The sequence below is a fragment of the Equus asinus genome, chromosome 5 (genome assembly GCF_041296235.1).
Source record: "Equus asinus isolate D_3611 breed Donkey chromosome 5, EquAss-T2T_v2, whole genome shotgun sequence".
Taxonomy (NCBI): Eukaryota; Metazoa; Chordata; class Mammalia; order Perissodactyla; family Equidae; genus Equus; species Equus asinus.
The window spans coordinates 76,852,941-76,877,766 of NC_091794.1; the positions used below are offsets into that span (position 1 = coordinate 76,852,941).

General features: G+C 46.8%; 1 pseudogene; it reads left to right on the top strand.

Annotated features, from left to right (window-relative positions):
* The first annotated feature begins 16,092 nt into the window (after positions 1-16,092).
* Positions 16,093-24,276, top strand: LOC123285422 (cytochrome P450 4A11-like; annotated as a pseudogene).
* The last annotated feature ends 550 nt before the right edge of the window (positions 24,277-24,826 follow it).

Genomic DNA, 24,826 nt, shown 5'->3' on the forward strand with positions numbered 1-24,826 from the left:
GGGGAGAGAAATGGATGAGGAGGGCTCCTGGGAAGTTGGGCTGTGCTGACCTTAGTGCTCCCTCTTGACCTTCTGCTAGAAAACTTCCAGTGGAGATCCACCATTCTCCTAACGTTTGTGAATTCTGATTTGATTTTCTTCAAAATGCTCCTCCATGGAAAGGGGACTTCAAGCAAGACAGCGGGGCACCCCTCTCATTTGCACGTACATACCAAGACATGGAATCAAGACCTTGCATGGGTACTTGGACTTGGGATCTGTAGAGTCAAGCAGAGGAGACAAGAGACAGCATCAGAGGAAGATTACCAGTCACCATTGGCGGAGGTTCTCTTCATTTGCCTGCACTAACCACAAACAGTGAGCTAGAGGGAGCCCAGAGCTCACTCCCTGCAGCCCTTGGCAAGCCCAGGGAAACCTCAAGCCTTGGTTCTGGAACCAGAGAACAGCAAGCCCATGAGGCAGACAGGTTCAAAAACCCAGGTTCTTCCCTTGTTTACACTTCCTCCAACAGACACAGAGATTGCTGATGGTCACAAGTTTCCAGGACAGGAGTTGGGACAGCATATCGTATCCTTTCTGGAAACCAAATGAACCCTGAGAGCCAGGGCAGCAGACACCAGAGAGGGAGGTACAAATGCCGCTTGGGGTCCCCTGAATTCTCACCTGGAAATGTTTAGGCTCTTGTGCTTTAAGAGGTGAGCTTGAGAGGAATCAGCTGGGGGGGGTGGGGGTGGGGAGCAACACAGACTTTCATTGAAAGGCTGCTTCCTTGTACTAGGATTGACTGAGAGTGATGGAGACAAAGGCACAGGGAAGAAAGATGAGAATATCAGACCACAGTCTTACAGAGTTCATGGAGCAAGACCGCACGTTTAAATTTTGTGCTATGAGACATTCCACCATGGAAGCCACGGAAAAGGATTGGATGGGGGAGTCAGATGATGTGTGCCCCCAAAAGGGAGCACAGTTGAGAAACAGGGAGAAAACAAAAACAATATTTGGACTGCTCAAGAAAGGGCCTGAGGGTGGAGAGTGTAGCTGACACTGAAGTCACAGAAGCAAGAGAGGAGAAGGAAGCCCCTGGTAATCTGGTGGTGCTGCCTGGGCTCTGGGATATACTGACCTAAAAGGGCCCACAGGAGCCTGAACTAGACCAGGGTCTGGGGCACATTGGATCCCCTTCAGGATTGGTGGGAAACCTCCCCATACTTTCTCCAGTGTCTCGTAAAGGCCTTATGGGGCATTAGCTGGAGTGCCCCTTTAAAGACCATGTGTCCTTGAGGCTCCTTGTCTGAGCTAAATGCAAGCACCAGGATGATAAGAGTCCTTGGCTTGGCCAACCCAGCTGCTTTCTCATGGGGGTGTTAGCACCAAGACCCTTACAGTCTGAGGGAACACGGAGGCCCTGAGGGGGCGTCTGGTCTTGGAACGCAGGTCATACAGGGACGATCCCTCTTGGCAAGCACACAGATTTTGTTCCTCTGCCTACTTAAGCCAGCTTCTCTTATGGGATGGTAGCGGGTGCATTTTGGTGTTCAGCCAGCCACCACTGGATCTTCCCTGGAAGTAAATCCCAATAAACCCATATGTCTCATTCACCATCTCTTGGGGCTTTCCTTTGGTCTCTCGGCAACCTATCCCACACTGCTCGCCCAGATGGGCGTGTGGTGAAACAAGGCCCAATATGGATTTTTACTGCAGAATTCCATTAGAATCCTGCCTGTGAGTTGTGCATATCTGACTCTTTCTGAATTCATCTCCTACCCAACTGCATGGGCTCTGAAGATTTCAGCAGAAACTTCACAGCCAGTAGAGGATGACAGGAAATAAGGCAAGGGATCCATTTCATACCAGGAATGCCCATTGGCACAGCTTCAGCCAGGTCCTCTGAGGCCTTTCTTCCCACACACCCTGCCCCCAGCGCCTTACTCAGTCCCTAAGGAGGTAGCATACTCAAGGCCTCCAGCTGATTCAGCCTCAGCCACTGTCATTGTTCTCACTGCCACAAGGTGCCACTGCTGGAAACTGGTTTTGCTGCCTGTAAGGCCACCTGGGAGCAGTGCTGAGAGACCACAAGTCCTGCCAAAGCTTCAGGCAGGGACCCCATGTAGGGGGTGGCCAAGGTCACAGTTCCCTTTAGTTGGCACCCTCTCCCCATTTGAGCCACTGTTCCTCCAGCCCTGCACCAGGAAAAGCTACCCTAACCAGCCACAAACCGAGGCAAAAATCATCCCTTCCGCTACAATCTCCTAAGTCCTCACGTTGAGCATAGTGCCCAGTCTAGAACCTCCCTCTGCACGAGGTAATTTAATTTCAAGGGAATCACTGACCTTCCCTGCCACTGAGCCTGTCGGGACCACGTTGTCGATCCCCTAATCTCCCCCTTCCCATGGTGCAGCTGAGGGTGGAGCACTCGTCCTTTCCTTACCTGTCTGTCTAAAGAGCTTTGACTGGGAGTGGGACACTTCCTGCCAAACCTCACAAACAAAAGGTCCTAATACTCCCTGAGGTGTCCCAGGTAAATGGATATCTGTTCTCCCTACAAATCAGGGGACTGTCAGAGGACAAAGAGAGTCAGCTTCATGGTGGGCATCTGGTTCTGCTTATGTGGAGAGGACCTCAAGATTTGTCACTTAAGACTGAGCGCCTTATAAAGCTACACAGATGGAGGAGGCAGGAATAATCCCAGAGGAAGGTGTGTTAGTTTTCTATTGCTGTTGTAACAAATTACTGCAAACTTAGTGGCTTAAAGTAACACTAATTTATCATCATTGAGTTCTGTAGACCAGAAGTCTGACATGGGTCTCACTGGGTAAGGTCAGGTGTCAGCAGGGCTGCATTTGTTTCTGGACGATCTAGAGGAGAATGCATTTCCTTGCTTTGTCCAGCTTCTAGAGATCACCCGCACTCCTTGATTCATGGATCCTGTCCTCCATCTCAAAAGCCAGCAACACTGCATCTTTCCGCCCCTCCTCTGGAGTCACATCTCCCTCTGAGCACAGCCAGGAAAGGGTCTCTGCTTTTAAGGACCCATGTGATTAGATGGGACCCACCCAAATAATGCAGGAATCTCCTCAGCTCACAGTCTTTAACTTAATCACATCTGCAAAGCCCTTTTCTCATGTAGGGCTACATAGTCTCAGGGTCTGAGGATGAGGACGTGGACGTATTGGGGGCCTGTTGTTCTGCCTACCGCAGAAAGGAATCCAAAAGTTAACTGAGGGCTTTGTCCAAGTAATGAAACAGGTGTTTGAGCTGACGTACTTGGCAAACACATCCAAGACAATATAGCATATAGGGTAAGGTCCCTGGCTCATTATTCAGCACAAACCGATTTCAAATCATGGGCACTGTTTACCCTCTGTGCAGCCTTGAGCAAGTAGCTTTGCCTCTTTGGAGACTCAGTTTCCTCTGTTGTAACATGGGCGTTTTACAGTGTTAATTCATAGGACTTGCAGTAGAAGCCCTGGTTCACCTTCAGGATCCTGCTGCAGAACCAAGGCTCTCATTCTCCAAGCTCCTCCCTGTGTTGGCTCCTATGGCTCAAAGCTGCTTCCCTCTGCTGGGATGCCCAGCTGCAGCCAGAGGGCACAAAGACTGAAGATCAGCTCCAGGACCTAATTCCAGGAAGAACAGAGCCCCAGAGAGGGTTGAACTTTCAGCCTCATCAAGACTGCCACACCAGGTCAGGGTATCAACTGGGCAGAAGGAGACCCTAATCCATGAGATAGGGACATCTAAGTCAATGCAGTTGAAAATCTTGGGTCTCCAGATTTCCCCTGACCAACTCCAGAATTTAATCTTAACTGGATTTGCCCAGTTCCAGTTATGAGTTTACCATTCTTGCCTGCAGGGCTTCAGATAACACCACTGCCCAAGCGTTACATAGTGTCTGACCTACTAAAACAAGATCTCACATAACATCACCTGGGACCATGGGACCTGCTTTACCGGAAAGGAGGTGAGGCAGTGAACACACAACCATGGGATCTGCTGGCTCATCACGTACTGCCCATCAAAAAGTTTCTGTCCTGAAAAGGTGATGGAAATTTTGAGGGTGTATCTGAGGCTCCACTTGGAGACAATACCTTGAGGATTGGGTTCCATCCTCCAGGAGGCAATACACAACCTACTTATTGCCCTGTGGCCTTGAGACCACAAATAGTCATCTAATTAACCTTCCTTTTCTAAATTTCCCAAGGAATCTACATATGAAGCAAGTGAACAAGGTGGATTATAGAGAATATTATGTCACACCATTGAGATCCCCCTTCAGGACTGAGGCACTTATTCCCCCAGCTGTCAAGAGTATTACCTGCCGATGGCTCACATCTGAGTTCCTCTCTGGGAAATTCCCGGGACCACATGAACCAGCCTTACCCAAGCTTACACTGGTCAATCAGGGGCAGCCTGCAGCCAATGAGAGGTTGGCATGGAGGTGCAATGGTAGATTCCCCTCACCTCCTTTCAGGACAACTCTAAAGGACACCCCAGATTCAGTGCTTATCATGAAATTGCCTTCAAGTGCATCACGGTCCATATTCTCCCCCTGCCCAACTCCTGCTGCCCTTGCTTCCTCACAGTTGTTGTTCCAAGCACCCACTTGGCAGGGTAGCATAAATATTAAGGAAGCTAATTTAGTACAATGCCGAGAATATAGTATGATGCTAAATAAATGATAGACAGGTAGTAGCAAAACTGCAGTTAGAGATCTGAGGTGTTGGTCCTGACTCTGACACTGACTTGCTTTGTGACCTGGAGAAAGTCAATTAATATCTTTGGACCTTAGTTTTCTTTTCTTTTTTTTTTTTCCAAAGGAAGAGTCAATCTATGCAGCAAATTTCATTGTTGTCTTATTTTTTTTTTTAAGATTTTATTATTTCCTTTTTCTCCCCAACACCCCCCGGTACATAGTTGTATATTCTTCATTGTGGATTCTTCTAGTTGTGGTATGTGGGACGCTGCCTCAGCGTGGTTTGATGAGCAGTGCCATGACCGCGCCCAGGATTCGAACCAACGAAACACTGGGCCGCCTGCAGCAGAGCGCGCGAACTGAACCACTCGGTCACGGGGCCAGCCCCTGGGCCTTAGTTTTCTTGTCCGTAAAATGAGCTTAATAACACCTGGTAAGTTGAGGAGTAGCTGTGATTGTGGTTTAGAAAGGTTACGCACTGGGCAAATGTGGTGTCGACATTTATTTTTGCAGCTCTGCTATGTGCCACCACTGCATTAGGCACTGAGAAAAGAGAATCTCACTTTCTCAGAACTAGCCTCTGATTCACACTCACATAGGAAGTGGTGATACACAAGGTTCCCAGCTGAAGAGAAACTTGACAGTTCTGTGCTTTCCCTCAGATGGGAAAAGCAGGCAAACATTTGGGTTTGGATGACCATTTGCCAGAGCGACATTAGGGAAGATGGCAAAGAAGGAAGCTCCAGGAGTCCATATCTCCACTGAAACAGCACTTGAACTGGCAGGAGGTATCTGAAGCCACTGTTTGGGAACTCTGAGTCTGCCAGAACAAGTGCAGCATCCAAGGGAGAGCTTGATGAAGACACTGGTAAATTCCAGTCAGTTTGAGCTTTTTTGCACTAATGGCTACCACTTCCTTTTCCCCAACCCAGGGCAGGTGGCTGTGGGGACGGTGCACATGTTCCCAGTGCAGCTTGCTGGAGCCGGGGTGGGAAATAAGGTGTGTCCTCCCAGATTTGGAGTTGCATGATTGGGTTGCTGGTTGCTTCTATTGGATGCTGAGGGACCAGCACAAATTGTTTTAGCCTCACAGACTGAAGTGGTTTCCCAGCTAAGAGGGGATTTAAAGAGCAGGATCTATTCCCACCCCCTCATCTTGTCACCAGACTTTAAAGAAATATTTGTCAGGTCATTGGCTGGACACAGAGACAGTGGAGAACAACTGATTGACCACACACAACAAGGAACCACAGTTTGCAAAAATAGTTTGGAAGAGACACAAAAGGAAAAATGGTTCCAGCCCTCAAAAGCAAAATGCAAGTAATCACTGAGAGTGAAAGAATTAGACTTCCATGTTATTACAACATAATAGTCGGAACTTTCAGTTCTCAACAAAAAATTACAAAACAGGGATGGGCCAGTGGTGCAGCAGTTAAGTGGGCATGTTCTGCATTGTCAGCCTGGAGTTCACCGATTCGGATCCCGGGTGTGGACATGGCACCGCTTGGCAAGCCATGCTGCAGTAGGCATCCCACATATAAAGTAGAGGAAGATGGGCAAAGATGTTAGCTCAGGGCCAGTCTTCCTCAGCAAAAAGAGGAGGATTGGCAGCAGATGTTAGCTCAGGGGTAATCTTCCTAAAAAAAAAAAATGAATTACAAAACATACAAAGAAACAGTAAAATAGGGCCAACCCACAGTAAAGAATATGATATAAACCATTCTTGAGGAAGCTCAAACATTGGAATTATTAGTCAAAGATGTTGATCAACAGTCTTAAATATATTCAAAGAGCTAAAGAAAACTATGGACAAAGAGATGAATAAAATCAGGAAAATGATGTCTGAACAAAAGCAGAATACCAATGAAAAGAAATTATAAAAATGGGGCTGGCCCTGTGGCGGAGTGGTTAAGTTCGCGCGCTCCACTGCAGGCGGCCCAGTGTTTCATTGCTTCGAATCCTGGGCGTGGACATGGCACTGCTCATCAAACCACATGCCACAACTAGAAGGACCCACAATGAAGAATATACAACTATGTACCGGGGGGCTTTGGGGAGAAAAAGGAAAAAAATAAAATCTTTACAAAAAAAGAAATTATAAAAAGGAACCAAACAGAAATTCTAGAGCTGAAAGGGACAATACCTGAAAAGAAAAATTCACTAAAGGGATTCAACAGCAGATTCAAGCAAGTACAGGAAAGAACAGAGACTTGAAGATAAGACGTGAAATTATCCTGTCTGAGAAGCAGAAACAAACAAATAAAAGAATGAAAAGAAATAGAGTGTGAGCTCTGTGGGAAACCATCAAGCACACCAAAATATGCCTATAGAAACTTTAGAAGGAGAAGAGAGAGAAATAGAAAGATGAAGGAAAAAAATATTTGAAGAAATAATGGCCAAAAAATTCCCAAATCTGATGAAAGATATGAATTCACACATCCAAGAATATCAATGAACTCTAAATAGGATAAACTTAAAGAGAGCCAAACTGAGACACATTATAGTCAAATTATAAAAACCCAAAGAAAGAGAGAAAATTTTGAAAGCAGCAAGAGAGGCATGACTCATCACATAAAGGGATCCTCAGTAAGACTAACAGTTGATTTCTCATCAGAAACCATGAAGGGGCCGGCTCCGTGGCTGAGTGGTTAAGTTCGCCCGCTCCACTGCGGTGGCCCAGGGTTTGGATCCTGGGCACAGACATGGCACCGCTCGTCAGGCCATGTTGAGGCGGCGTCCCACATCCCACAACTAGAAGGACCTGCAACTAAGATATACAACTATGTATCAGGGGGGTTTGGGAAATAAAGCAGGAAAAAAAAACAAAAGATTGTCAACAGTTGTTAGCCTAGGTGGCAATCTTTTTAAAAAAAAAAGAAAGAAAGAAAGAAACCATGAAGACCAGAGGGAGTGGGACAACATATTTAAAGTCCTGAAAGAAAATGACAACCAGAAATTCTGTTTCTTGCAAAATTATCCTTCAAAAATGAATGAGAAATTAAGACATTCTGAGATAAACAAAAACTGAAAGGATTTAGTACCAGTTCACCTGCCCTACAGGAAGCACCAAAAAAAGTCACCCTGCCTCAAATAAAAAGACACTAGACAATAACTTTAAGACATGAAACATAGTTAAAGAATGCTGTTAAAGGTAACTTCATAGGTAAGTCTTAAGATTAGTATTACTGTACTTTTCTATTGGTTTGTAATTTCTCTCTTTTTCCTAAGTAATTTAAGGGGAAAGTTCAATAAAATTATATATCAATGTTAATGGGAACACAATGTATAAAGACATAATCTGTGACAACCACGTAAGGGGGTGGGGCAGAGATGTACAGGAGCACAGTGTTTATATGCTATCAAAATAAGTTAGTAATATTCAAATAAGACTGGCATAAGTGTAAAATGTTCATTGTAAGCCCCAAGAAAATCTCTATAAGATTTAATTAAAAATATACATGAAAGGAAAGGTGAAGAGATTCATAGAGGCACACTACAAAAAATAAACCTAATACAAAAAAGGCAGTAATGGAGGATTGGGGAACACAAAACATATAAGACACACAAAAACCAAATAGCTAAAAGGCAGAAGTAAATCCTTCTTTGTAGGTAACCACATTAAATATAAATGAATTAGACTCTCCTGTTAAAAGACAGAGGTTGACAAATTAGATTATTTAAAAAAAAAAAACAGGATCCAATTATATGCTGTCTAGAAGAGACACCCCTTAGACACAAGAACACAAAACTGTTGAAAGTAAAAAAATGAAAGGGGCCAGCCCGGTGGGCCACTGGTTAAGTTCACGTGGTCCTGCTTTGGCAGCCCAGGGTTTGCAGGTTAGATCCTGGGCGTGGACCTATGCACTTCTTATCAAGCCATGCTGTGGCAGGCATCCCACATAGAAAAAAATAGAGGAAGATGGACACCGATGTTAGCTCAAGGCCAATCTTCCTCGGCAAAAAACTAGGAGGATTGGCAATGGATGTTAGCTCAGGGCTAATCTTCCTCAACAAAAAATGAAAGAATGAAATATGTATTCCACGAAGATAGTAACCAACCATAAGAGAGCTTAAGTGGCTATATTGTGGCCAGACACAATGGATTTTGAATTCAAAAAGTTTACAAGAGACAAAGAAGGACATTATATATTGATAAAAGTTCAATACAGCAAGAAGATAAAACAATTATACACATATACACACCTAACAAAGGAGCCCCAGAGTATATGAATCAAAAGTTGACAGAATTGAAGGGAGAAATAGACAGTTCTACAATAATAGTTGGTGACATCAACAACCCACTTTCAGTCATGGATAGAACAACCAGAGGGAAGATTAAGAAGAAAATAGAGGCTTTGAACAACTATAAACCAATTGGAACTAAAGGTCGTATACAAAACACTCCACCTAACGACACTTCTTTTCAGGTGCACGTGGAACATTCTTAAAGATAGACCATTTGTTAGGCCACAAAACAAGTCTTAATAAGTTTAGAAGATTCAGATAACACAAAGTATATTTTCTGATCACATGAAATAAAACTAGAAATCAATAGCAAAGAAAAACTAAAATATTCATAAATATATGGACATTACACAGCACACAACCAACCAATTTGTCAAAAATAAATCACAAGAGAAATAACAAAATACCTTGAGAAAAATTAAAACAAAAACACAATATGTCAAAACTTATGGGGTGCATGGAAAGCAGTGAGAGGAGGGAAATTTATAGCTGTAATCACATCCATTAAAAAAGAAGAAAGACCTCAAATCCATAACCCAAATGTACACCTTATGGAATCAGAAAAAGAAGAGCAAACTAAACCCAAAGCAAACAGAAGGAAAGAAAGAAAAAGAATAGAGTGGAGATAAATAGAAGAGAGAATAAAAAGGCAGTAAAGAAAAATCAACAAAACCAAAAATTGGCTCTTTGAAAAGATCAACAAGATGACAGACCTTTACCTAGATTGACTCAAAAAGAGAGATGACTCAAATTACAAAAACAAAAAGTAAAGTGGGCACATTGCTACTGATTTTATAGAAAGAAAAGGGATTATAAGAGAATATCATGAATAGTTATATATAACAAATTAGATAACCTACATGAAATTGACAAATTCCTAGAAACACAATCTACCAACCTGACTTAAGAAGAAGTAGACAATCTGAAAAGAGCTGTAACTAGGGAGGAGATTGAATCAGTAAACAAAACCCTCTCAAATAAGAAAAGCCCAGACAAGATGACTTCATTGGTGAGTTGCATCAAATGTTTAAAGAAGAATTAACCCCAACTCTTCTTAAACTCTTCCAAAAACTTGAAAAGGAAGGAACACTTCCTTACTCTTTCCATGAAGCTGGCGTTATCCTGATACCAAAACCAGATAAAGACAACACAAGGAAAGACAGCTACAGGTCAATATTCCTTAGGAATACAGATGCAAAATTTCTTAACGAAATACTTGCAAACCAAATTCAGCAGCATACTAACAGGATTAGAGATCTTGAACAAATGGGATTTATTCCTGGAATGCAAGATACAAAAATCAATCAATGTAATACACTACAATAATAGAATGAAGGGGGAAAAAAACATGTGATCATCTCAATTGATGCAGAAAGAGTATTTTACAAAATTCAATGCCCTTTTGTTATAAAAAACACTCGATAAACTAGAAAGAGAAGGGAACATCCTCAAAATGCTAGAGGCTGTTTATGAAAAACTCATAGCTAGAAACATACTCAATGATGAGAGACTGAAAGTTTTTCTACTAAGATCAGGAAACATATGGATGCCCACTTTCACCATTTCTATTCAACATAGGACTGGAAGTTGTAGCCAGAGCAATTAGGCAAGAAGAAAAAATACAAAGCATCCAAATTGGAAAGGAAGAAGCACAATTATCTGCATTTGCAGACGATATGATCTTATATGAAGAAAACCCTAAAGAATGAAGAAAAGCTAACCAGCAAAAAATTCAGCAAAATTGCAGGATACAAAATCAACACACAAAAAATCAGTTTTGTTTCTGTATACTTGCCATGAGCAACCTGAAAAGAAAACTTTTAAAAATCGATCTGCAATAGCATCAAAAAAACACTTAGGAATAAATTTAATCAAAGAAGTGAAAGACTTGTACACTGAAAACTATAAAACATTGCTGAAAGAAATTAAAGACTCAAAAAATGGAAAGACATTCTATGTTAATGGATTGAAATGCTTAATATTGTTGAGATGACAATACTACCAAAAGCAATCTACAGATTCAATACAATCCCTATCAAAACATCAAGGATGCTTTTTACAGAAATAAAAACACCCATTCCAAAATTTATACGGAATCTCAACGGGCTCCAAAGAGTCAAAACTGATTCAAATCACAAGAAGAAAGTTGGTTTTGTTTCTGATTTTCTGAAATCCTCCTGATCTCAAAATTTACTACAAAGCTATAAAATCAAATCACTGTGGTACTGGCATAAGGATAGACATATGGGCAAAAGGAAAAAATAGAGAAACCAGAAATAAACCCTCACATATGTGGTCAATTGATATTCAGCACAGATGCCAAGACAATTCAGTGAGGAATAGCCAGTCCTTTCAACAAACGATGCTGGGAAAACTGGATATTCACCTGCACAAGAACCATGGAACCCAATTTTACCAAACCAAAACAGGAAGTGACTGGCTGATCGACCCACAGGAGTAATTGCTTCAAGCTGCCGCCTTGGAGATTCACTGCCCCCCAATTCTGCCTTTCTGTTGCCTAGAAACTGAACCAGGAACCATCCAGGAACAAAATACTAATTTCCTTTGAAAATATGGCACCCAGAACTGAACCTGGTCTGTTCAGGATGGTGATCCAAGCTGTCCAACATTTTCCTCATTCCCTCCTTCCTTCAATCATCAAACCAGTAAGTATTTCTCGGCACCGTCAGTAGGCACAGTGCTGTGTTCCATGCTATGGGAGCATAAGGAGGTATGAGACCTAGTTACCACCATCAAGGAGTCCTTGGTTTGTGTGTGTGGACAGCAAATGGATGGGAAAGATACTTACTGGTTAATAACTGTTGACCACGGCCAGCACTTTCTAAGAGTTCAGCTCATACTCTACACACAGTTGTACATTCTGCTTGGAGCACTTTGTTATAAGCCCTCCTCATATCGGTAAAAATCCTCTAGAAACATCATTTTCAATGACTGATACATCTAGCCACATGTTTAACCCGATACTTTCTCATAACTGCCCTGGATAGCAAGGCTCGCATTAAGGCCAAAATGTGGAGCTGACAACCTGAAACACTCTCCTGCTGCTTGGAAACACTGGCTAAAACAGCAAACAGGAAACGCCCCCTGGAAAGTTCGGGGGCCGCCATGTATGGACCGGAAGCTCAACACAACAAGCATATCTCTACATTAACGGTTAACAGCAAAGTCTCTGGAGTCAGACTGCCTTGGGTGCAATCCTGGCTCCACCTCTTACCAACAGGGTGACGCTGGGCAAGCAGTGAACCTCTTAGTGCCTCAGTTTCCTCACGTAGAATGGGGTTTTTTTAAAAAAGTCTGTTGTGTAGAGTTATTGTGAGAGAAAACACCAAGTTCTTTGCTCAGGGCCCCGAACATAGCAAGTGCTCTCTGAATGTTAGCGACGATTACCAAGCATTATGAGCCAAACCATACAGAAGAAACTGAGGACTCGGGGAGGGAAAGAAAGAGTTACAACCAGAATTCAGAGCCAGACTCCCTGACTCCAAAGCCCTCTCCACTACTGCCCCAGGTGGTGTTGGTGAAAAGTCCCTGCCAAGTAAGGGAAAGGGTCAGGATCCAAGAGTCCCAGGGGCAGAAACAGAGGGAGATGGAAAGTATCATAGAACTAGGGGAAGATAGGCCCGAAGGGATTTAAGTAGTTACTTGCCCTGGAGTTGGACAGGAGCCCAGGATTTAGGGGAGAAAGAAAAGAACTCTGGTCCCATTGGTTGTGTGATGAGTCACTTGTCATCAGGTAGAGCAAAGGAGAAGGATGATGGGAGTGAGAGGTTAGGTGGGCGAAACAGCAAGTCAGGAGTAAATGGGGCCTTCTTGTGTGATGAGCACATGGTCCCTGGGGAAACCCAGTTTACCTCTCAGGTCTCTGGTCTTCATCCCAGTCCAGGGAGCTCACTCCCTCACAGGGAGCCCGTGCTGGTGTTCTCAGGTCTGTCAGACATCTCTTCCTTAGGTAGATCCGCAGGCTGTCCTGGCAGCCCTGCACTTTTGGACAGTGACTCTTCATTCCTGAGTTTCCCCTCCTCCAGGCCAAGCACCCTCAGCTGTTCTCAAAGAACAGACTTCTAGATGCTTCTCTGCCCAAGTCACTCAACCCAAACCCCTCTACCTGGCCATAACACAGACGTTACTCTGTGGGTTCCTACCCTGTGGAAACCATAGCCAGGAATCTAAGATGTCAGGTCACAAGAAAAGAGGCTCACCTGCCAGTCTAGGAGGGTGAGGTCAAGTGTAGGGGGCCAACACTTGGGTGGTTTCCCCAAGACTGGGGAATTTTCCACACTGGTGATTTCATTGATAAAACCCTGAGAAGTCACTGGCACATGTGAGTGAGAAGGTTTCCAGGATGGCGAATGTAAGCAGAACTGACATTTGAGTTGCACCACTAAACAGAGTCTGTTTTCCTCCCAGCTCTCATCCCCAAACCCCTGTAGTGTGAGCTCCTTGGGGTTGAGGATGTCGTCCCCCTTCCTGTGCCCAAGTACCCAGCACAGAGCGTGACAAATAGGGATGCTTGACCCAGGTGTGTGGAGTGACAGAGCAAGGAGTAGCCTGCAGGTTGGATAACAGACGGTGCCTCCCCAGGCAGCTCTGTTAGCACTGATCCCTGAGGTGGAGGGCACAGAGCATGGTGAGGGGCCTCATGGATAAGGGCTCACCAGGGGTTTGTGGACTGAACAAGCCTCAGGAGGTGGGGCGTTGCAGAGAGCTGAGGCTTCTCTCTTCTCCGAGAAGGAGGCCAGGCGATGATCAGCAGAGGGGAGTCCAGACGGGAACTGTTACAGCAGCCACAGAGAGACAGCCAAAGCCCAGTCTGTTCACGCAAACGGTTGTACTGATGACTCCAGATGATTTCTTGATTTGGAGAAATTGTGACCTTTTGTTGATGCAGTTGTCACCTTTCTGAGCTAGGACTTCACATACAGAACCAGTAAAACTTCCTCCAGTGACTTCCTCAGGACACGGATGGCCATGAGCTGATAGGTAGACCCAGGAAGCAGATCATCGCTCTTTACATAACGTGCGCCCTCCTGCTGCTGAGTCACCTCTCACCTTCTGCTGGCCTCACAGACCTTGCAGCCCAATTTTTCCTGCTCTTCTAACAGAGATTCTCATTTATTCAATACCTCTCTTGTTGGCTGAGTCAGGAATTAGAATGCCCCTTGTAATTAGGCTGAAGCTAATCTTTCAGGCCAGATGTCAAGTGACAGGTGGGGCAGTTAAGCCTATGGGCTCTGTTGCCAAGCTACCTGCATTCACATCCCAGCTCTGCCACATACTTTGAATGCCCACGCTTTGCCTCAGTTTCCTCATCTGTAAATTGGGAGTGATGACTACACTGGTACTCAAGTGAGTTATTATAATCTTCAAATGGGGCCTGGCACAGACAAGGGTCACAGTTCCACTCACTCTAATTTCTATGATTTCAAATAATATTAATGCCTGTGAAGGACAAGCATTTTGTAGGCTTAACAAACTCACTGCATTAAATAGGGACGAAATCCAGCAGGAACTATGAAAGGGAACTCACAACTTTGGGATCCAAATAGCCCCGTATTTCCCCATGTCCTCCCTCTTATTCCGGGCATGGCTGCCCTGTCAGCAGAGCCCATCCATCTGGCATGGCCTGTGGCCCCATTATCACCTGTCAGCCTACTCTCCTGTGTCTCCCTTTGGGGAAGTGCCTTTGTGGCTGCAGTTCCCAGGAGCAGCCAGGGGAGGACAGCTCCAGTGGAGCACTGCCTGCCAAGTGGCCCCAGCCTGGAGCCCAGAGGGACATGCGTATTTGCCTACACGGTTACTGCCTCTACCACCATGGGCACCATCTCTGATGCAAGAGTCTCAACTGGCTCTGGCCAGACCTGCTCATGGACAGACAGCAGCCACAGCCATTGACAGGAGGGCTGACAGACCAGTGGGCACCAGAAAGGCCCAGAGAGCAGAATGGACAGGCAGAACACAGTTTAGCTCCTTGGGGTCCCTGAGGGGAACTAATGACATTGTCCAGGGGCAGGGTTTTCAGGAAGCTGACTTTCTTGGGCACCAAGCAATCAGAAAGGAGGCATGCTGCTGTGCTCAAAAGGGTCCCCAAGCCACTGCTTGGCCATTATGAGGGGATCCTAGAGGACCAGGTAACATAGCTGGTGTGGTAAGAGGCTCCCACTGGTCAGTCCCTGCACTGCATCCAAGGAGAAGGGCGGCACCAGTGATGGACACGACCTGGACCACAGAGAGGCCTTCTGAAGTAATTCAAGCAAGATGCTTCTCAGGTAAGGGCAGGATTGTCTGCTCCACCCCCACCCCCACCCCCACCCCCACTATAACATAAGCTCCATGGTAGCAGGGTCTTGAGTGGTTCACTGTTGAATCTCCAGCGATGAGGATGGCAATTGACCCAAATTAAGTTCTCCACACACAGTTGTCAAATAAATGAATGAGTGAATCCAGCTACTCGTCTACTCATTCATGTTTTTTCCCATTGACAGTAGAAAAACATTTTGGGATATCTGTCCAGCTCACCTGCTCTGAGATCTCTTCCCCCACAAAGACTGAGCCCCTGAAAGCCCTGTTCAACCCCAGGCACAGTTGATTGTAGCAGAGGGACCCCTTGGCTGTGACATTACAACCACATTCTCAGAGTAGGAGTCACAGGGCCACTGAGACATGACATGTGGTAGGATGGTAATGTGCCAACCCCAGGAGGGCAGGAGGACCCTTTTCCACCACACAGACCCAGCTGTACAAGGACAGTGACTGTTGTCTGTTTATTCATGGCTATGTCACCAGCTTCTACAAACATCTCTGCAACAAGATAGAGCCTCAATAACTATTTGTTGAGAGCATGAATGCACGCATGTACAGAGAGAAAGAATGAGAGACTCAGTCCTGGAAGCTCTCCAGTCCCTGGTTCTGTCCCTTCCGCACTCATGCTACCCCCTGCCCTTGGGCTCCATGAGACACCCCTGGATCCTCAGATATCTTTTGTCCCTTTTTTATCTTATGTTAGCTCAAGATTATATGTCATTTGCAACAAGAATTGTAATCAAGACTCACTCATTCACTGTCCTACATGTCCTCATTCAATCCTTCATGTACTAATTCCTTCTTTGAAAAATCAGGCATGATTCCTATGAACCATGCTGCGTGCTGGCCCCAAGAACGCAGAGATCACAGGTATTAGAGGTAAGTTTGCCAATACGGTGTGCAGCAATGAGAACATCGAGGTGAAATGTGATAATGGAGACACCCACGGAGCCTTCAGAACCTCTGGGAAGGTCACCTTGCGGTCAGCAAGCTTGGGTTGAAATGCAGCTCACCTGGGCATAACCTTCAACCTTCAGTGAGTTTCCTCATTCTTCAGTGAAACAGGATCAAGTAAGAAACCATCCCTTACTGGGGTTTGCCTTCAGCATTACATAATTGTTCTAGTTTCCTAGGGCTGCCATAGCAAAGTACCACAAACTGGGTGGCTAAAACAACAGAAATTTAGTGTCTTACAGTTCTGGAGAGTAGACGTCCAAAATCAAGGAATGAGTGGGGTCGGTTCCTTCTGCAGGCAGGGAGGGAGGCATCTGCTGCAGGCTGTCTCCTTGGCTAGTAAATCACTCACTTCTCCATCCATCTCTTTACATCATCTTCTTTCAATGAATGTCTGTCTGTGTCCAAATTTCCCCTTTGTATGAAATACAGTCATTTGGGATTAGGGCCAACTCTAGTGACCTCACTTAAACTTGATTCCCCCGTAAAGACCCCATCTCCAAATAAAGTCACATTTTGAGGTACTGGGGATTTGGACTTCAACACATGAATTTTAGGAGGACACAATTCAACCAATAACTGTAATATATTAAGTCTGTGAAAAATTTTTGTACACCATGGAGTCCATGCCTGACCTAATTTCTCTAGGCAGTTCAGGGTAAGGGCCCACAGCTTCACCAACAATGAGGCAGAATCTGGCCTCAGGACAAACTTTGGACAGCCGACAGTCTGGAGCAGAGCCCAGGTCGTGTGAACCAGTTCGAAGCTCTCCATTCTGCTGGTAGATCTAGAATTATCTCCCTGTGCCCATCCTGCCCTTCATCCCCACTCCAGCCCTGGAACTAGAAGGGTTTTATTGATTTACCTTTCCCTTGGGGACAGTTTGAAAAGGGTGAGGAGTTTCAACGGATAATGAAATGGGTAGAGAAGTTCCCGGGTGCCTGTCCTCACTGGTTGTAGAGAAGCGAGCTTGCCTCACAGACATCACAGATATTACAGGTAAACTGTGGGGAAATAAGGATACCCTCCTGGGCTGTGACCCTGACTACATGAAGGTGATCCTGGGGAGATCAGGTGAGAGTAAAACCTGCATCCTGGCTGGAGCATCTCTTCTCCCTTGGGTCCATGTCCCTGGGTCAGTGAAATTCCAGAAGAGACTAGCAGTTCAGCCTCCAATACCTGACTCTTACAAGCATCCTCCCAGCAAAGAAGCCAGCCTAAGGCCTATACTATTTACCTAAACTGAAGGCTTAAAGAGCTCTGTGGGACTGAATTTCTTATTTTCTTCTTTCTTTCTCTCCTTTTTAACCAAGTGAAGATGATCTGTTACATAAATTGCCCCATATCTGAAAGACAATGTCTTTTGCACACTGACTCGGGTTTGGCATCTCTAATAGGCTATCCTCTCTCATGGGATGGCTAAGCCACAAATTGGAGGAAAACCACAGGCTTCTGTCTTTTCTCGGGCACTGAGGACAGAGCCTGTGTTTCTGGCAGGTTCACCATCCTGGTCGTGAGGATGTTCTGCTGCTAGGACACTTGAGTCTGCGCCCCTGAGCCCACAGACTATCAAGACAGACACAATTAGGGATGGGAGGCAAGTGAGAGGTGGCATAGGCATTGTTTGGTCCCCTCCAGCCTCCTGTAATGCCCTTCCTTACCTTTCAGACCCAAAGTCTCAAGGATATCGCAGATTCCTGGCACCCTGGATTGGGAAGTCTGTCTAACTAGGACTGTAGTCCACCTGCCAGTTCGGTTTGCCAGGAGCTATCTCTTTGACTCACAGAGAACACCAGGCGCACCGCCACCATGTTGTCACCCTCATCTGTGGATCAAGTGTCATTTCTCTCCTTGTAACGAGATCCTCCCCCTTCCTAATGGTGGTGAGAGCCCTCCTGAAGCTCAGCTTCCTCCACATCACTTCTCAGTCCTCACAGACGATCTCAGCCTGACTTTTATTGAAGTCCATCTACGACCCGCCCATAGTCTTTTTCAGCCTTTATCTCACAGCTGTCACAATCACTTCCTATGTGCCAGCCATTTGGGGGAACTCTCAGTCCTGAAATGTACTGGCCTTTCCTGTCTTTGTCCATGATGAGCCTTCTTGTGACATCCTTGGTTCCTGCCAAGTTGCCCCCAGTCGTCACTCTGATCCCATTTCCTACCTTCACACACACACACCCATCTCATGCTGAGGGTATGGTTTGCTCCTGTTGAATGGGCAGATGTGCTTCCAGCACCAGCAGATGCTGACCCCAGCCTTCCACTATGTTCTTCTGAAGCCCTACAGACAGAGGGATCAAGCTGAGGAAGGCTCACCTGCAGAAGGAGGGAGAGCTGGAGAAGGTCAGCAGGAAGAAGAGACGCTTGGATTTCCTGGACATCCCCCTCACTGCCAGAGTGAGTGTGTGTAGGAGAGGCCTGAGGCTTTGCACACGAGTGCAGAAGATGGGGCAAATCTTGCACTCTTGCCGTGCCTTCCCCAGATGGAGAATGGGAGCAGCTTGTCTGACAAGGACCTCGTGCTGAGGTGGACATGTTCATGTTTGAGGGTCAAGACACCACAGCCAGTGGCATCTCCGGATCTTTTCTGCTCTGGCCACGCACCCTTAGCAACAGCACGGGTGCCGGGAGGAGATCCAGAGCCTCCTGGGGGATGGCGCCTCCATCAGCTAGTGAGTGCTCAAGAGACAGGAGAGCCCTGCCCACTCAGCTAGAGGAGCCTCTGGTCTACCCAGACCCTGCCTGCCCTTCAGGATGGGCTTTGGTTTCAGGGGCCTCGTGGACCCGATGCCCAACATCTCCATGTGTATCAAGGAGGCACTGTGACTCTATCCACCAGTACCAAGCATTGGCAGAGAGCTCAGCAAGCCCCTTACCTTCCCTGATGGATGCCCCTTACCCAGAGGTGTGAACTTCATCACGCTCACTAACCTGAGCACTCTGCAAGAATGCAACAAGGAAGGTCAGGAATCTATGTGTCCTAGAGCAGCTCTGAACCTCTCTGGGTCTTGTTTTCCCCTCAGGAAAAGCAATACTTACATTGTAGTTAGGATGAGGTATATTAAATGCCTAGCACAGACCTTGAACCCAGCAAAATTCAATAAACAAATGCTAGCCTCTGAATGTGGGCTAGGTAATTAGCCCTAATATGCAAATTCCCTGAGATATGAGGAATGGAGAGACAATCAGACAGGGGTCGGGGGAGATGTGGTTCTTTCCTTATGGGATCTAAGCAAATGAGGGAGATCAGGGAATCCACTGTCATGGATCAGATCGCCCAGTATCTGAGGACCCCCACAGGCAGAGAGCAGCTGACTACCAGATGTGAGACCCCTGCCACAGTTGGAGACAACCCTCTGGCCCACCTTCCATTGGATTTGAAGCCCAGCTCTGCCACATCCTACCTGTGTGATCATAGGCAATTCGCTCAGTCTCTCTGAGGCTCAGGTGCCTCATCTGAACAATGCGCCTACGAGATCCTTTCCTGCAGGATGGATGTAGGATTGAATGGGTTAATGCATAGACCTCCCCCCCCAAGGGCTCATGGATGGCACCTGATAAACATGAGTTGTCATTTGAGTTGCTCCAAAAAGTAAGCCCCCAATTCTTTCTTGCTTCTCAATCCTGGGTCCTGGTTATCTCCTCCTAATCTGTGCACATGAGCTTTGCCGTGTCCACCCCACCTCTCTTGCAGCACGCTCATTCCACTCAGAGTGATGGGAAGTGGCTCTCACATCTTTCCTGCATGCACATGCCCCCTCCTGCCACAGGGGCAGGGACCCACCACATGTATATGATCAGTCTGCTCTCTTCTCCTTCTGCCCCACAGGAATCATGATTGCGCTCTCCTTTTATGCCTTTCACTACAACCCAGAGGTGTGGCCGAACCCAGAGGTGTGATGGGCATGGGAGGAAGGGATGGGGTGATCTCTCCAGACCAACACCTCCTCCCACTCCCACTCAGGCAGTCCTGTCCCCTCTTGGATTGGAAGGAGGGACTTGACCCCACCTGTCCTGGTCCTGGGGCTCTCTCTGCAGGTGTTTTATCCTTCCCAGTTTGTACTGGGTCCGCTCAACACAGCCACGCTTTCGGGCCCTTCTCAGGAGGATCAAGGTGAGATGTCCAATACTTGAGGGAGGAGTGTCACTGGGTGCACAGCCGATATTTGTGAGCTCTTACGTTCATATGGTGTCTGCATTATGTCCCTGTATGTTGGTGTGTTTGGAAGGAGCTGTGTGTCTCTGCACAAGAGAAAGGTGGCATTTCTGGGCACGCCACAGGGACTTTGACCCACTGACTTTCACAGTGGCTGCCACAATCAGTGACAGTGGCTGTTCCAAAGTTCAGTGTATTCTGGTGTTTTCCACACTTTAGGAGTATGACTTTTCAGAATTAGAATTTTTCATGAAAATTAAACTTCAGATGGTTGTTTTTCTCAATTATGAGTCATCTTAACAGCTGGTTTCTCTCTTCTCACATGCGCAGTCCAGCTCAGGGTCTTTTCTCCTTAATTCTCTAATCTGCCACTCACTGTTTTAGTGATGTTCCCGTGTGTGTGGATTTCCAGTCACTTCCTTGTCTGAACTGTCCAGCCATATACATGAAAGGTTACAGTAGCCATTGGAAGAAAGTTTCACCCCAAGGTGTGTCTTCTCTATGTTTTCAGTCTATCCCAATAGAATTGGACTGCATGTTAATATTCACACAACGATGACAACTTTTCCAGTAGGCAAATTTCTTTACATGAATTCCTTTATATGCTATGGTCCCAGAGTCTACACGGTCCAACGTTGGCAAGAAGCATCACAATGAGGACCATCCACTGCTTTTGAGAGAAGATCCACTATTCTGTGTATGACACACGCCTTCGAAAGCTTCCTGGTGTGTAAAATCTAAAGCACACTCGAGACAGCTGTTGAGCTGGACGAGTCCACTCCAGAGCGGCTGCTGTGAAAATCCTCCAGGGCTGCTGAAATCATCCTGTGAAACAGGAACTTCCACAAACACTGTAAGTAGTTACCAGAAACAAGTTTTTTCTGAATCCATAATCTGTGAATTCTTCAAATGGTGGATCAGCCTTCACAGAACAGGCTTTAAGCAAATTGCTCTTACCGAAATTGGCTCTAGGATTTGGTTTCTCCTAGAACAGGGTCCTTCCTCATAGACATGGGCTGCAGGCTGTGGCCACCAGTAGAGGACAGGAAAGCACTAGGAAGTTCAAGGTCTAGGTCAGAACTAATGTCTACTTTTATTTTTTGCCACTCTGGGATTTTTTCAAATTCAATTAACTTCATTCAATTAGAAAACTATGTACTAAGCCTGGCTCTGTGTGCCAAGTCCTGTGCTGAGAGATGGGAACACAGAGATGAAAGACACTGTCCCTGCCTCCAAGACTTCACAGTCAAGAAACAAATACTACCTCTACTCAAGACACACATCCTTCATTCATTCTTTCTTTCAGTCACTCATTCACTCATAGAGCAGATTGCTGGATGCTCCGTGTTCCTGGCACCGTCCTGGGCACAGGATGGTGATGTGTCCTTGAGTAAAATACTCATGGTGAATTGGGGGCCTGGGGGGAAGAGGTAGAGCGAGCAGAGGGGTGAGGGCGGCTGTCATTGGACTTAGCCTTGAGCATGTGGCAGGCAGAGGTGGAGGGAGGCATTCTCAGCGATCTCAACAAGAGCTGAGCTGGGAAGTGGAGCTGGACAGGTAAGAGGTGAGTGAGGCAGTGACCCACAGAGGGCTTTGGTGCCAGCTGAGGCATTTGGACAAGTCCTTCCCATGATGGAGGGCCAGGAGGGTCTGAGCTGGGCATGGCTTCAGTGTAGACACAGGAGAGGCAGGCAGACAGAAGAGCCCAGGTGAGGAGACTGAGGGATGGCAAGGGGGGACGTTTCTGGACTAGATTGGAAGGCTACAGAAGCTGGTTGACTGAGGGCATGAGGGGGATAGGGAGGCAGATGGTATAACAAGCCGAGGGCCGCTCACCTGTGGACCCTCCAGGAAGCTTCCCTGTTGCCATTCTGACGTCCTCACACAGCCCCATCCTGTTCTCTCTCTGGGATCTTTGTCCCTGTGTGTCCCCCTAGAGGGTGAGGGTCTGATAGTGCAGCCCAGCCCACCCCCTACCATGCCCTGACCTAGTTTCCATGTTGTGAAACCAGAAACTGCTTCTGGAGGGAGTGCACAATGATGTGGATTAAGGCTGCCCCAGCTAGAGAAGCCCAAGGTGACCTGGCCTACATGCCAAACTATATGACCCAGTGGACTTTTTTTATGGTATGAATTAGGGCTGCCCCAGGGAGAGAAGCCCAGGGCATCCTCACCTACATGCCGATCTATACGGCCAGATTCGTATCTAAAGTTATATGACCGCACAATAACCAGACCCCATCTGCACTGAAATCATTTAATGACTTTTTACATCATCTTTTTCTTTTTTTTCCAGTAAAAATAAGTCACGTACCCATGCCTTATAAAATTAGCCCTAACCCTCAACTCAGGGCAGCAGCAGCACCAGCTCTGCCTGCCCATGGGTCCTGTCCTCATGCCAGCGGGGGCAGCAGAAGCGGCAGCAGCACCAGCTCTGCCTGCCCATGGGTCCTGTCCCCGTGCTATTCCACACTATTCTCTAAATAAAAGAGCACTACTGCCAGATCTTGAGAGTCTAAGAAATCTTTCTTTTGACTCCTCGGCTCACCGACCCAGCATCACACAAGTTCATAATAACAATTTTAGTGATTTACTTACTTGACTGGTGACTAGAGCGCTGACCCTCACCTACCGGGATTTCAGGCCTGCTGAGAGCAGAGGTAGCGCTTAGGAGCTAGTCCTGGGGGAGAGGTAGGTTTTGTCAGAGGCTAAGTGGAGAATGTAAACCAAAGCTTGGGGTAGAGGTGTGTGACCTGGAGGGACGGGATGGGGGCTGGGCCACATGTAAGAGGGCCCCGAATGCCCTGTTCCTGGCTAGAGCTCAGTGGTCAATGCCTGCCCAACTCCAAACAGAGTTTGAGGCCACTTCTCACTTTGCTTCCCCTCCCTGGCCCAGGAACTGCATCGGGAAGCAGTTTGCCTTGAACGAGCTGAAAGTGGCCGTGGCCCTGACCCTGCTCCGCTTTGAGCTGTCACCAGATCCCTCCAGAGTCCCTGCTCCCATTCCAAGAATCGTGTTGAAGTCCAAGAATGGGATCCACCTGCATCTCAGGAAGCTCCTCTAACCCTTGTGGGGACAACGATGGGCTCTGAGGGGCCCCTGCAGCCATCCTGTCTTCCTGTCGCTCTCTACTGCCCCTGCCTGTCTGCCCACTTTCTGCTTTCTCTCTGCCCACCTGTCAGCCTACCTGATCTCCTGCCTCCTGCCCATCACCCTGTCGCCCTTCTCTCTCTCATTTTCTCCAGGCTCCCTACCTGTGTGTCTGTCTGTCTCTGACTCACCTGCAGCTCTGACTGTCACCTAACTCCTCATCACCTGCCTGTCGTCCAGCCTGTCTGCCTTCTCCCTCTTTCCCTTTCTGTCTGCCTGTCTGTCCCTCTATTAGTTTCCTTTGCTGCTATACTAATTTACTGAAGTCGTAATAAAACAATGCAAATTTCTTCTCTTACAGTCTGGGGTCAAAAGTCTGAAATGGCTTTGTTGGACCAGAACCAAAGTGTAAGCAGGGCCACCTGACATCCTGGGATCTGGGAGAGAAAACCTCTCTTTGCCTTTCCATCAGCTGGAGCTGCATTCCTTGCATTCCTTGCATTCCTTGGCTCCTGGAGCCCCCTCCATATTCAAATCCAGCAGCATCTTCAAATGTGTCTGTGCTTCTGTCTTCACCTGGCCTTCTTTTTTATGTGGACCTTTGTGATTGCACAGGCCCCACTCAGGTAAAACAGGATGCAGTCACAGGGTCCAGGAATTCGGACATGGACACCACGGGGAGCCAGTAGTCAGCCTGCTGAGTCTCTGTGTAACCACCATCACTCTGTGCTCCCAATCTCTTCGGTGTGTGAACCGTCTGTCCATTGGTCATTCACACACCTGCTCCTTCTTTCCCACGCTCTGCAATAAAGTTCACAGTGTCGCATGGAGTGTTGTCCTCCCTTGGAAGGAGATGGATGAAGAGAAGAGAGAGAGAAGGGGAGGGAAGACAGAGGAGACAAGGAAGGGACACAATCTCTGCTCTGTGGTGCCAGGATCCCAGCAGGGCCAGTCGTGTCCTGTTGCCTCAGAGGCCACAGCATAGGCGTCTGTCCAGGAGGGACTGGGGGGAGCCCACGGGGGCAGATGTGTTGTCTGGAGGGAGAGGACGTCAGACCCCAAGCAGTAAACAGCTATGGAAACTCCCCCACAGGACAGCCCCTTGACAGTCCCCTGCATATCTGGTCAGCCACCCTCAGGGAGGAGGGGCTTCTTCAACCTCCTCACACTGGCAGACTGCGTGGGGACTGGTCCTCCTGATACTGATTCAGGTTAGTTTTGCCCGCCACATGAAATGCCAGTCACCAAGACGAGGTCGCAGCAGAGAAAGGGTTTATTCCCACGGTGGCCAAGCAAGGAAACGGGAAAATAAACCTCAAATGCACCTCCCCAAAAATGGGTGTTAGGGATATTTATGGGATAA